The sequence below is a fragment of the Protopterus annectens genome, chromosome 7.part0 (genome assembly GCF_019279795.1).
Source record: "Protopterus annectens isolate FY-2018-M chromosome 7.part0, PAN1.0, whole genome shotgun sequence".
NCBI lineage: Eukaryota > Metazoa > Chordata > Ceratodontiformes > Protopteridae > Protopterus > Protopterus annectens.
Genome location: NC_056739.1, coordinates 1,538,367,778 through 1,538,380,113, shown reverse-complemented (window position 1 = coordinate 1,538,380,113; position 12,336 = coordinate 1,538,367,778). Strand labels below are relative to the sequence as shown.

Sequence of the window (12,336 nt, the reverse complement as noted above, 5' to 3'; positions counted from 1 at the left end):
GATTTAATAAATCTGAGGCTGGCTTAGGAGTTTGTGAAATTCATTCTGCCCATGACTCTCTACCATTTAGCAATATTAAGAATCTATAAGAAAAATGTGCTTAAAAAGTGATTTCAGATACTTATAAAAACAACGCCTAGTTTAGCCAGGATCCATATTCATTTACTGAAGCTATCACCTTAGGCCTCAATGTTTTAAGGATGTGTTGCAAAGCCCAGCAAAATATACAAAACCTCATATCATACGTTCCGGCCCCAAAATCCGGACAACACCAAGAAAGGAGGGGGGGTGTCCATATTCATAAAGGACACCCACACCTCAAGGTTGGTGGCAACGCACGATGCATCGGAGACCATCCAGGTGCAATTAACCATAGGCAAGACTGCTCTGCAATTTGTAGCATGTTACAGGCCACCCTCTCAAACTCAGGAACCTCACATGGCCTTCCTGAAAACATTGGAGGGGATAAATGTATCTCCAAACACCATCATACTAGGTGACTTCAACTACCCTAATATAGACTGGGAACACTACTCAAGCCCGAACACTCTAACCCAAAGATTCCTGGAGTTCATAAACTCAAATGCCATGGAACAACTAGTCACCATCCCCACAAGAGGTGAAAACATACTTGATCTCATCATCACGAACATGGGATCAAAATGTTCAACACTGGAAGTATACCCCTCACTGGTGAGATCAGATCATAAACTAATCTCGCTGGAGGTCCTCATCCCGCCCCACCTGAAACAAAAAAAGACCACAGTGAAAAACTTCTCAAAAGCCGATTTCACACTTCTAAAAACTAGTGTGGTCTCCTTTAAGGCCCCTGAGCCAGTGGTAAACATTACTCAAACCGCTGAATCACTTACAAATGCCTTCTACCAGCACCTACAGGACTGCATGGATCAGGCAATCCCAAACAAAACTAAGACTCTCTGTACCAAAGGCAAGCGTCCAGTCTGGTGGACCCCAGCCATAAACAAGCTCTACAACAAAAGGAGGAAGCTACTACAAGATAGAGCAAAATCCTTGAAAGGTAAGACACCTTTGATCATTATAAGTAAAAACTAAGAGCTCTCATAAAATCATCCAAGGCAAATTTTGAGAGAAAAATCGCCAAGGACTCTAAAGACAATCATAAGGCCTTCTTTAGCTATGTTAGAAACCTAGGAGGAAACTCCCAGATATGCTCAGAATTAGTTCAAAATGATGTGAAAATTACTGAACCTACACACATTGCTAACATACTGGCTGACAGGTTCAGTGCAAACTTCTCCCCCCTCCCCAAAAGGAGAGATATCTATTCCAGAGGATTGTAGCCCCCAAACATCTCCAACGCCCAGGTGAGAACTGCCCTCACTAAGGCAAAAACACAGCATCCATGGGACGGATGGTGTCCCCGGCTGTGTGCTTCATGAACTCAACGAGGAATTAAACCCACAGTTAGGACAGCTGTTTAATCTTAGCCTCACCTCAGGATACGCACCCAAGGAGTGGCGCACGGCGACTGTGGTCCCACTTCATAAGGGCGGTGCCTCCACAGACCCTGGAAATTACCGCCCATTAGCTTGACAAGCCTTATCTGCAAAGCCATGGAGAGGATCATAATGGAACTCATAAATAAAGACATAGGGAACTTGCAGACTTTGGATCCAACCCAGTTTGGCTTTGTCAAAGGCAGATCCTGCCTCTTAAACTTGGTTGACTTTTTCGAGACAGTCACCAAGGCCATTGATGAGGGAAAGGCAGTCCATACAGCCTACCTCGACCTGGCAAAGGCCTTCGACACAATACCCCACTCAGGTATCATCGAAAAACTCATCAGCTTGAATGTAAACCCATACATCACAAGATGGGTTGCAAACTGGCTAAGCGACAGAACCCACAGGGTCAGAGTTGCTGGAGCCATGTCAGACTCAAAGCCTGTCACAAGTGGTGTCCCACAGGGCTCAGTCCTGGGTCCACTCTTGTTCGGCATCTACTTTTCTGAAGTACAAGCAAACACAGGAGGGTTATGGCTGACAAAGTTTGCAGATGACTGCAAACTGGGCCATAGTCGAAAACACATCTGACACAGATATCCTCCAGAAGGGCCTCACAGAAGCGGATAACTGGTGCCAGAGCCATGGCCTGAAGTTAAACGCCAAAAATGCATAGTCATACCCTTCGGGAAAAACAAGGTTACCCCTAGCTACCATATAGGTGACAATCCACTGAGCACAGAAAAGTCATCAGGGATCTGGGGACCCAAGTTGACAGTAGTCTTCGCTTTGACACTCATGTTGCTAAAGTAGTTAGGAAAACCTTCTATATCGCCCACCTGATCATGAAGGGATTCACATCTAGATCAAGGAGGTCATCATCCCCTGTACTCATCACTCATTAGACCTATGATTGAGTACAATGCCCGTTCGAATGTATCTGACCAGACACCTGATGCAGCTTGAAAGGCCCCAAAAGTTCCTCACCAAAAGGATAAAGGGTCTCAAAATATGTCTTATGCTGCCCGACTGAAAGAACTCCAGCTTTATTCAGTCTCATACCGCTTGCTCAGAGGTGACCTGTGTCTGACATATAAGGCCATGTCAAACCCAGATTTGATGAATATGCTTCACCTCAAAAATCTAGATCCCTCAGAACCACAAGGGCGGAGACTTAAACCTTGACACGGTTATAAATAGAACGTGCTGGAGGGACAGATTCATCACCCAGAGACTCCTGTGCTGTGGAACAAAATCCCGGTACATGTGAGGCAGAACACCTCGCTGGCCTTGTTCAAGAGGAATCTTGACCAATGGATGGGAGATCGCAGATATACCCCAGGGATTACTTCAGTGTCACTGCTTGACAGAGGCACAGAAAAATGATAGGCATAGTTTTTATTCAAACTAAAGGGGTGGCGAAAGCCACATAACTATGGGCTAGGCTTATAAATGCCCTTGGGCAGATAGCCTAGTATGAACCTATGAACCTATGAACCTATGAACCTAATGGGATTTTCTTTCTAAATGCTTGGCCTCTGCACAATAGACCGTCAAATTCCATTGGTCTGTCTCCTCAGTCTTGGATGCCGGGAGGCAATCCTAACTGCCCTCAAACCAAATCTGAAACTTTCCTTCCACCTGAAGAGAATGAGGCATCCCGGTGCAGCATCATACTTGTGGCTATAGACTTTTTTTTTCATTATTATTTATATGGTCTATCCATTTTCCAACCCCAACACTTGATGCACAAAGACATAAGGCTGTTACAGCTAGGAACTTCTGCCAGTGTGTGCTCCCAGTATTTCTAAGCAGAGGATGTATACCCCGATTTCACCACCAGAACTTTCATCCATGCTTATGACCCATGATCCTGGGATATACAATCCCGCATTCCATCACTGACTATGACTAACTTATTTATAGGCTCAGCAGCTAAAAGCTGCATGAAATACAGCCTTGCCAGCATTTAATATGTCCTGCTGCCTGTAACCCAGTGGTGCCAAACTGGAACACAAAAGGAGGAAGCTACTACAAGATAGAGCAAAATCCTTGAAAGGTAAGACACCTTTGATCATTATAAGTAAAAAACTAAGAGCTCTCATAAAATCATCCAAGGCAAATTTTGAGAGAAAAATCGCCAAGGACTCTAAAGAGAATCATAAGGCCTTCTTTAGCTATGTTAGAAACCTAGGAGGAAACTCCCAGATATGCTCAGAATTAGTTCAAAATGATGTGAAAATTACTGAACCTACACACATTGCCAACATACTGGCTGACAGGTTCAGTGCAAACTTCTCCCCTCCCCAAAGGAGAGATATCTATTCCAGAGGATTGTAGCCCCCAAACATCTCCAACGCCCAGGTGAGAACTGCCCTCACTAAGGCAAAAACACAGCATCCATGGGACCGGATGGTGTCCCCGGCTGTGTGCTTCATGAACTCAATGAGGAATTAAACCCACAGTTAGGACAGCTGTTTAATCTTAGCCTCACCTCAGGATACGCATACCCAAGGAGTGGCGACGGCGACTGTGGTCCCACTTCATAAGGGCGGTGCCTCCACAGACCCTGGAAATTACCGCCCATTAGCTTGACAAGCCATATCTGCAAAGCCATGGAGAGGATCATAATGGAACTCATAAATAAAGACATAGGGAACTTGCAGACTTTGGATCCAACTCAGTTTGGCTTTGTCAAAGGCAGATCCTGCCTCTTAAACTTGGTTGACTTTTTCGAGACAGTCACCAAGGCCATTGATGAGGAAAGGCAGTCCATACAGCCTACCTCGACCTGGCAAAGGCCTTGACACAATACCCCACTCAGGTATCATCGAAAAACTCATCAGCTTGAATGTAAACCCATACATCACAAGATGGGTTGCAAACTGGCTAAGTGACAGAACCCACAGGGTCAGAGTTGCTGGAGCCATGTCAGACTCAAAGCCTGTCACAAGTGGTGTCCCACAGGGCTCAGTCCTGGGTCCACTCTTGTTCGGCATCTACTTTTCTGAAGTACAAGCAAACACAGGAGGGTTATGGCTGACAAAGTTTGCAGATGACTGCAAACTGGGAGCCATAGTCGAAAACACATCTGACACAGATATCCTCCAGAAGGGCCTCACAGAAATGGATAACTGGTGCCAGAGCCATGGCCTGAAGTTAAACGCCAAAAATGCATAGTCATACCCTTTGGGAAAAACAAGGCTACCCTAGCTACCATATAGGTGGCAATCCACTGAGCACAGAAAAAGTCATCAGAGATCTGGGGACCCAGGTTGACAGTAGCCTTCGTTTGACACTCATGTTGCTAAAGTAGTTAGGAAAACCTTCTATATCACCCACCTGATCATGAAGGGATTCACATCTAGATCAAGGGAGGTCATCATCCCCTGTACTCATCACTTATTAGACCTATGATTGAGTACAATGCCCGCTCGGAATGTATCTGACCAGACACCTGCTGCAGCTTGAAAGGCCCCAAAAGTTCCTCACCAAAAGGATAAAGGGTCTCAAAAATATGTCTTATGCTGCCCGACTGAAAGAACTCCAGCTCTATTCAGTCTCATACCGCTTGCTCAGAGGTGACCTGTGCCTGACATATAAGGCCATGTCAAACCCAGATTTGATGAATATGCTTCACCTCAAAAATCTAGATCCCTCAGAACCACAAGGGCGGGAGACTTAAACCTTGACACGGTTATAAATAGAACGTGCTGGAGGGACAGATTCATCACCCAGAGACTCCTATGCTGTGGAACAAAATCCCGGTACATGTGAGGCAGAGCACCTCTCTGGTCTTGTTCAAGAGGAATCTTGACCAATGGATGGGAGATTGCAGATATACCCCAGGGATTACTTCAGTGTCACTGCTTGACAGAAGCACAGCAAAATGATAGGCATAGTTTTTATTCAAACTAAAGGGGTGGCGAAAGCCACATAACTATGGGCTAGGCTTATAAATGCCCTTGGGCAGATAGCCTAGTATGAACCTATGAACCTATGAACCTATGAACCTAATGGGATTTTCTTTCTAAATGCTTGGCCTCTGCACAATAGACCGTCAAATTCCATTGGTCTGTCTCCTCAGTCTTGGATGCCGGGAGGCAATCCTAACTGCCCTCAAACCAAATCTGAAACTTTCCTTCCACCTGAAGAGAGAATGAGGCATCCCGGTGCAGCATCATACTTGTGGCTATAGACTTTTTTTTTCATTATTATTTATATGGTCTATCCATTTTCCAACCCCAACACTTGATGCACAAAGACATAAGGCTGTTACAGCTAGGAACTTCTGCCAGTGTGTGCTCCCAGTATTTCTAAGCAGAGGATGTATACCCCGATTTCACCACCAGAACTTTCATCCATGCTTATGACCCATGATCCTGGGATATACAATCCCGCATTCCATCACTGACTATGACTAACTTATTTATAGGCTCAGCAGCTAAAAGCTGCATGAAATACAGCCTTGCCAGCATTTAATATGTCCTGCTGCCTGTAACCCAGTGGTGCCAAACTGGAACACAAAAGGAGGAAGCTACTACAAGATAGAGCAAAATCCTTGAAAGGTAAGACACCTTTGATCATTATAAGTAAAAAACTAAGAGCTCTCATAAAATCATCCAAGGCAAATTTTGAGAGAAAAATCGCCAAGGACTCTAAAGAGAATCATAAGGCCTTCTTTAGCTATGTTAGAAACCTAGGAGGAAACTCCCAGATATGCTCAGAATTAGTTCAAAATGATGTGAAAATTACTGAACCTACACACATTGCCAACATACTGGCTGACAGGTTCAGTGCAAACTTCTCCCCTCCCCCAAAAGGAGAGATATCTATTCCAGAGGATTGTAGCCCCCAAACATCTCCAACGCCCAGGTGAGAACTGCCCTCACTAAGGCAAAAACACAGCATCCATGGGACGGATGGTGTCCCGGCTGTGTGCTTCATGAACTCAATGAGGAATTAAACCCACAGTTAGGACAGCTGTTTAATCTTAGCCTCACCTCAGGATCATTACCCAAGGAGTGGCGACGCGACTGTGGTCCCACTTCATAAGGCGGTGCCTCCACAGACCCTGGAAATTACCGCCCATTAGCTTGACAAGCCTTATCTGCAAAGCCATGGAGAGGATCATAATGGAACTCATAAATAAAGACATAGGGAACTTGCAGACTTTGGATCCAACTCAGTTTGGCTTTGTCAAAGGCAGATCCTGCCTCTTAAACTTGGTTGACTTTTTGAGACAGTCACCAAGGCCATTGATGAGGGAAAGGCAGTCCATACAGCCTACCTCGACCTGGCAAAGGCCTTGACACAATACCCCACTCAGGTATCATCGAAAAACTCATCAGCTTGAATGTAAACCCATACATCACAAGATGGGTTGCAAACTGGCTAAGTGACAGAACCCACAGGGTCAGAGTTGCTGGAGCCATGTCAGACTCAAAGCCTGTCACAAGTGGTGTCCCACAGGGCTCAGTCCTGGGTCCACTCTTGTTCGGCATCTACTTTTCTGAAGTACAAGCAAACACAGGAGGGTTATGGCTGACAAAGTTTGCAGATGACTGCAAACTGGGAGCCATAGTCGAAAACACATCTGACACAGATATCCTCCAGAAGGGCCTCACAGAAATGGATAACTGGTGCCAGAGCCATGGCCTGAAGTTAAACGCCAAAAATGCATAGTCATACCCTTTGGGAAAAACAAGGCTACCCCTAGCTACCATATAGGTGGCAATCCACTGAGCACAGAAAAAGTCATCAGAGATCTGGGGACCCAGGTTGACAGTAGCCTTCGTTTGACACTCATGTTGCTAAAGTAGTTAGGAAAACCTTCTATATCACCCACCTGATCATGAAGGGATTCACATCTAGATCAAGGGAGGTCATCGTCCCCCTGTACTCATCACTTATTAGACCTATGATTGAGTACAATGCCCGTTCGGAATGTATCTGACCAGACACCTGCTGCAGCTTGAAAGGCCCCAAAAGTTCCTCACCAAAAGGATAAAGGGTCTCAAAAATATGTCTTATGCTGCCCGACTGAAAGAACTCCAGCTCTATTCAGTCTCATACCGCTTGCTCAGAGGTGACCTGTGCCTGACATATAAGGCCATGTCAAACCCAGATTTGATGAATATGCTTCACCTCAAAATCTAGATCCCTCAGAACCACAAGGGCGGGAGACTTAAACCTTGACACGGTTATAAATAGAACGTGCTGGAGGGACAGATTCATCACCCAGAGACTCCCTATGCTGTGGAACAAAATCCCGGTACATGTGAGGCAGAGCACCTCTCTGGTCTTGTTCAAGAGGAATCTTGACCAATGGATGGGAGATTGCAGATATACCCCAGGGATTACTTCAGCGTCACTGCTTGACAGAAGCACAGCAAAATGATAGGCATAGTTTTTATTCAAACTAAAGGGGTGGCGAAAGCCACATAACTATGGGCTAGGCTTATAAATGCCCTTGGGCAGATAGCCTAGTATGAACCTATGAACCTATGAACTACTTTAAAATAAAACTCCTAAAGCTTGAGAATGCTAGTATATGTATTAGATGAATCCATCTACCAAAAAGATCTCCCTCAATATAAGCACACCTTCCATTCTAGACATTACTTCTGTCACCAGCATTTGACTTGAAAGATATTCTGATAAATGTTTTTAAACTATTCCTTTCTATTGCATCCTCTACATTAGTATAAAGATAAGTAAAATCAAAAGAGATAATCCTTAATAAATAACTAGTTCATAAAGAAGTAATTACATTACAATTAAATTCCTTTCATGTGACCTTTTCAGAAACCTTTGTTCATTTGGTGTGGATAACTTTTGACATTCATTTTCACTTACTTCATACTCCTTATAATTACCCTTCCACAACTCCTCTCTCTCTTCTGTGCCCATTCATTAGGCTTCTTTGACAGAACGTCACTTATATTACCTATTACCGATCTGTTACCCCTAGTCTGCTTCTCATTGGAAAGATGAACCACCATATCACATTTTACAGGCATGTCCTTTTAGCCCATGGCACAGCTTTGTACCCAACCAGTTGGCACATCCAACTATGGTCAATGTCACAGCCTAATGCCCTGCCTTACTGAATGCTGTTTTTGCCACTGTACTACAGTGGCCCAATGTTATGAAATTTTTTTCTGAGCCCACGCTTTTCCTTTCAAAAAGCAGAGCATAACCTTGTTAAACTTAGAGTCATGTATCTTTGTCATGCTTGTGTAAAAGTTTCAACAAGCAGCTATAGCAACACATTGAAAAAATACATTTGTCTCTTATTAGATACGTTTTCAAGACTGTTATAGAATACACTTTATAAATGGTTCAATCCTTTTAGTTCAGATGATTAATAATACATGTAAAGATGTCTGTGTTTTAGCACTGTAAAAGATATACCATGTGACTCTGGAATTCCGCAAGTTTGCTGACAGTGGAAGAAAACCTTCAGCCAACACCAACTAAATATGCAAATTCACACACTTCATAAGGCACACAGACAGCAGTGTATTTATCAGTCCCATTAAATCGCTTCCTGTTTCCTGAATAATGTATTCAAGCCTGAAACAAATATGCTTTCAAAGTAGTTCTTTAATAACCTTTAATGACAGGATATTTTGCACACTGCATCTGACCAAGCCTGGTCCCTGGCAGCAGAATTGTTTCTTTTCATCACTGGTCAATTTCTATATTCAGTTGCTCTCTGTTAGACACATTTGTTTAAATGTTCCTAAACAAGGCGACTCAGCAAACTGTTTCTGTTTTCATGGGAAACTTTGGACTTCTGTTTTACGCTCTCAGCATAAAATCTAACACAGAATTTGGGTGTATCCTACTTTAAACTCTTCCGTTTGTTAATGGGTATCATAAAAGGTTCTACAGATATAAAAAATACACATATTAACACAAAGAATGGATAACACTATGTTTCAGGTCAGTATCTATACGTCCACTATTTGTTAATAGTTTTGATATTATGACTGTCTTGCATATGCACTGAATAAGTCACTGGCTGTAGTAAAACACATCGATCCACTCCTTCAGACTATATCAGTACATTTTTAAGGCAGCAGACAGCACTATCACCTCACAGCAAGAAGTTCTCCAGTTCGATTCTTGGCTGGGGTGGCTTCTGTGTGGAATCTATAAGTTCTCTCTTTTTGTGTGGGTTTTCTTCTAGTGCTCCGGTTATGTCCCACATTCCAAAAGCATGCAGTAGGTGGATTGTACACTCCAAATTGGCCATAGGTGTGAGTGCACACACATGTGTGATGTGGAAGAACAACAGTGGCATGGCTAGCCACCCAGTGGTGAGAACATTGGCTCTAGATGATGGTCACTGCTCCTGTGATACCCTGACCCCATGTGCAAAAATGGGAAAAAGGGGGTTACAAATGGATATTAATTCTTTACTTCAGTCACAAAATATATGCTATTTCTATATGATAAAAACATAGTGATTAAATTCAAGTAAGATAATGCACTTATGGATAAATGCTACATCAGTACACACATGCAAGGATTTAGCACGCAGACACCAGGGTCTTGTAGAAATATTCTAAGTGGTGTATCACATACATCTAGTTAAACAAAGGGTAAACAATAAAAGGCAGTAATCATTTTTTGAAACTGCAATTAATCATTTTATATTATCTGTGACAACAGAAAAATGCTAATAAAACTATTTAAATACACTTTCCATAAAGTCATATGTCTCAAAACTTATCAGTCAGTATAGAATAATACAAAGCAATCAAGTAGCTCAATGCAGATCTGAAATCATAATACACTGCAATGTTTTACTCATATGGGTAATGTGGAGCTTTTCTCTCAGGGCCTCATCTTTAAAGGGACTTTGTCTAGCACATTCCCAGCAAATAAGCAGACAGACAGACCGACCGACTGATAACTAAGTTACATGTATAAACATTGCTGGTTATAACCTACATTCAACTTTAATAAAAGTATTTTGATGCTACAGAATATGCAGACAAGAACCCAGATGTGGTCATTGAAAGGACAAGCTTTTAGCATAGGCTTAATGCTACTCTTGTTATTAATACAGGGGGATGGTCTGTATCAACAACCAGCTGCTGTTCATGTCACCCCATCAGTGTCTAAATCGACAGTTTCTAGCAGACACACATGAAATTAGACCAATTTAAGTATGTCTAAACAAACGGTTAGGTGACTGTGTTGTTCTAATGACATACATATTCTCAAACTCTTTCTGATAGTTTATGTACCATCTTACAAAAAAAAAACTTTGCATTTTAATCACTTAGCAATATATACTACAGCTGTGAAGTTATAACTGGCAGTAATAAAGATACACTTAATAATAACAACTGGAACTCTTATAAATGTTTGAATATAAAATGTAATGACAGTATGAAAAAGTCTACATTTAAAAGCACCCTAATTTTTTCTATCAAATTAGAATGCGAGGGCTTCTTCTTTTATAACCTTTACCTACTGCTCCTCTTGTTAAAAATGAGGGTGTTGTTCAAACTTCTAACAATCCTAGGTTCTGTTTTAGAATCTTCAGTTATCATGCAAAATATTTAAGTTAATGCTTTTATTAAATTTCTTCCTTTTCATTTGGAAGGGAATATTCTTACTTTTGTAGCTTAAAAATATAGCCAAAGTTGGTTGCAAAGGCTAAAAAACTGATATCCTGAACAGCAGCATTATTTAAATGTTTAGTATCAGTTTGCAGTTCACACATCAGCTTCCTGTTATGTTTATTTAAAATAAGTTTCTATTCACAGTCTTCTTTATTAAAGAAGGCTGCCATTTCCTTAAAAATTCAGTTTCTCCAGTAATTCCATTTGGAAACTTACTGAAACTGATACCTTCAGGCACTCTGTTCAAATGGATACTTTATTCCACAAGTACACTGTCCAACAAGAAGGATTTCTTCTTAAATAAATCTGTGCCTAAAAATGTTTAACAAAAATGGAATGTCCATACCTGGAGGAACATCAGCTACTGCACCAATAGCAATGACAGAATTCTTGGGCTACACAATGGTTTAGAAAATAACATTTTTAATATACTGGCCTCAAAAACATATTCATTTTAACATTAGTAGACTAAGGTGAAGGTTGAACAGCACCACTGTCAAACATCAGCTGTGCCTCTAGGATTACAATTCATAACAATACAGGAAGCACAGGGATGCAGTGGATAGCACTATCGTCTCACAGCAGGTTCCCTGGTTCTATTCTCGGCTGGGGTATCTTCTGTGTGGAGTCTCCATGTCTTCCCTGTGTTTGCGTGGGTTTCCTCTGGGTGCTCCAATTTCCCCTCGCATTCCGAAGACATGCAGTAAGAGGACTGGATATTCTAATTTGGCCACAGGTGTGAGTGTACTTGCGAGTGTATGGTATGCATGAACTACAGTGTCACGGCTAGCCACCCGACAATGTAAACCTTGGCTCTAGATGATTGCCACTGTTGAAGTGACACCCCAACCTCATGTGCTAAAATGGGAAAAAGGGGTTATGAATGGATGGATGGACAGATGGAGATACAAGTAGAAACAGAGTTTAACACCATCTGGGTTCTTAACAGTTTCCCCGTTCTATAGCATAAAAGCACTTTAATAATATGTGCGTAAATGGGCATGCCTTCGTTGAAGGTTGGGCGTCGAGCTGGCACCTCGGCATTTCGTAAAAAAAAAAAAAATCTACTGCCAATCATTAGCGGACTGGAGTTCTGCTGTGGCAACCCCTTACCGGGAAAAAGCCGAAAGACAAACAACAACATTTGTATTTTTATGGGAATGCATTTTACTACAGTATATTTACAAGATTATGTCTCCATTACTTTT

General features: G+C 42.3%; 1 protein-coding gene across 6 annotated transcripts in view; it reads right to left on the bottom strand.

Moving 5' to 3' along the window:
- IQSEC1 (IQ motif and Sec7 domain ArfGEF 1) overlaps positions 1–12,336 on the bottom strand; it is a 2,803,266-nt gene that overhangs the window by 813,547 nt on the left and 1,977,383 nt on the right. The gene's annotated exons all lie outside the window — the stretch shown is intronic.